The sequence below is a fragment of the Gekko japonicus genome, unplaced genomic scaffold (assembly GCF_001447785.1).
Source record: "Gekko japonicus isolate JY-2015 unplaced genomic scaffold, Gekko_japonicus_V1.1 scaffold1243, whole genome shotgun sequence".
In the NCBI taxonomy this organism is placed as follows: Eukaryota; Metazoa; Chordata; class Lepidosauria; order Squamata; family Gekkonidae; genus Gekko; species Gekko japonicus.
In genome coordinates this window covers 363744-366386 of record NW_015177049.1, presented here as the reverse complement: position 1 = coordinate 366386, position 2643 = coordinate 363744, and positions in this window count along the sequence as shown.

The window sequence follows — 2643 nt, the reverse complement described above, 5'->3', positions numbered from 1 at the left end:
TTGCAAATCTTATGCACAGAGTATCTGCAATTATCCAAGACTTTACCGCTCTGTATTTGGCCTTAATTTGAAAACAGACCAATCTGATTGAGAATCAAATTACACTTATTTCTGCACCAACAATGAAAGTAAAGAACAGATCAGACTCCTAAATAAGCAGTCACAAAAGACCTTTAAATAACTCAGCTTTCTACCAGGGTTTATTATCCTCCCCTTGTTTTATAGCATTATCTGCCAGAGAAACGGAAGGAGATTTGTAAAACACTATAGCATTTAAGTCATTACATTTTATAGCTAATTTCTAATGTGGATTTGATTTTTTATGAGCAGAAAAAGAATCTCATTTGCATTAGTGACAGTAACTAGAGAAATTTAACACCTGGCACTGGTTGTAGCTGAAATTGAATATTAGCTAGTTGGGTGCTAAAAACTGCATTATATACCTTCAAGGGAGATTTTTCATTCATTCATTTATTCCGTTTTTCTGATGTTATCGTTCTAAAAGTGTTCCTCCATCATGATGGAAGAAAACTCCCAGGAATATAAACACACACATATAATACACTTGGACAAAAAAAGGACTTCTTCTTTTTTTTGGAGTAACAACATCAAAATGAATCATTTATGCTTTTAAAAAATATGCAACACCCCCCTGCCCCCCGAAGCAAATCTCCAGTGAGATATAAAAGTACAGCGGCAGCAGTACAAAGCCAATTGCCTATTTCGGGCCCTAAATATTAATGTCAGAAATTGCTGGGATTTCCATACCTACATCTAAATGCATCATATGCTTGCAAATAAAACGAAACCCTGGGTTGTTTTTTTATTATTATTATTATTATTATTATTTGAATGACCTAAACTGTAATGACTTTAAAAAATACACAAAGAAGGACCAATCCATACATTTGTAAAGTATAGAAGAATTAGAGAGCTGCAGAGAATAGGGGAACCTGGAGTCAAATGATATGGGAAGTGACACTTTACATAGCCAGCTACAATTAACACATTGATGGCATTTTGCTGGGCTCCTTGCAGTGATCATGCTCTTGTCAAATGTGTTTAGTGCACCAAATCTCCTGGAACCTTCAGCTAGGCAGCCGGCTTTTGACAGATTGAAGGTTCGGAGATAGGCTATCATGACAGATGGAAACTGGCACCGATGTTCAGCTTTCGCCAATCACTGGGGACCTGCCCCCCTTTATTCTTCTGGGCTCAGCTCCGCAACCTCGGCTCCCCCCCCCTCCCGATGAAAGCAGGGGGATGGCATTGTTAAATAGCGCATCTGTGTGAGTTAGACTACTCTGATGAAAGCATAAGGCAGGCGGTCTGTGAAGCAAAAGACAGCCTCGGCTCTAACTGCATTTGAGATAGACTCGAGAAAGGCTCCAGGGAGCAGGGATAAAACTTTGGTAAATTTCAGACTGAGGGGGGGAAAGGGGGGGGGAGAGGGAGCCCAGAAGAACCATTAAATGTTAGCTCTTATAGATCTCCCTCCCCTGCCTCCTCTTTTCTCTCAGCCCCTGTCTGTTGAAAGAAATCCATACGTTTAAGCTACCATGATCAGTTTCTTAAGGAGACCTCCAGTAAGTTTTTTTTTTAAAAAAGCATTGCATTGATCATAGTTTATGAAAGTTGGGATATTTCAGAGCGTTGGTGAACCCCCCCCTCCCCCAGGTCAGCTGTAGATGGGGAGAGCCTCTTCCTAACTGCAGAAGCATTTTCCAGCTTCCGAAGCTAACTCCGTTTATGAGAGGGCTGAAGTTCTCAGATGAACTGTATAAGGATTTTTTTGGGGGGTAGGACTGAGGTTCACACAGCTGGGCATAAACATGCAGATCATAAAGTTCATTAACCTTTCGTCCTCTCACACCTCTGGACGAAAGGCATCCGTCATTTGAAATCATGTGCCCAGGGATGCTTCCAAAGAATCCGTCCCTGGCTAGGTTTGCCTTTCTTCCTATCCCTGACAAACTCCTCTTCAATCTCTTTAAACTGGGTTGTAAAGTCTCTTCCTCCCCACCCCCACTTTAGTGGGGGGGTTCAATTTTTTTTTTTTTTGCTGTCTTAATCTTCAGTTCTGCTCTTGCTGATACAGTATTTGGAGCCCTGCACACCGTAGCCCATTTGAGGTATGATAATCAGCTGATTAGCTGGTGGAGTCGTTTTCCCCCAGGCTCTTTTGTGTGCAAAATCCTCACACTCAATTGACATGTGGACATCATAAAGCTGATGAAATGCAATTGTAATGAACAAGAGGGAGAGACATCTGCAGCAGCCTAAATGAAGGGCCCTTCCCTCTCGACATGCTAATTCAGAAAATCTGCTCTTAACTTGTACTCCCTCCGGATTCCCCAATGGATGCGAATCTCCATGAATGCATATTCAAACAGTGCATTAAGCCCGCCGCTGCAAGAGAAAAGTTGAGCCTGGCTGGGCCAATTCTCATTTCAAGACAGATTATACTGCATCAAACGTAGTAATGATCTGACAGTTCATTTGTGACGAGAGTCCTACAGTCAAGGTTTAATGCACGGGCAGAAGCAGGTGTGGAGTCAGCACCACTGGCCACAACAAGAGAATCTCTCAGATGGTGGATGGGCTGCTGTCAAATTATCCCAGCTAGGCGGGCTGACGCATGAG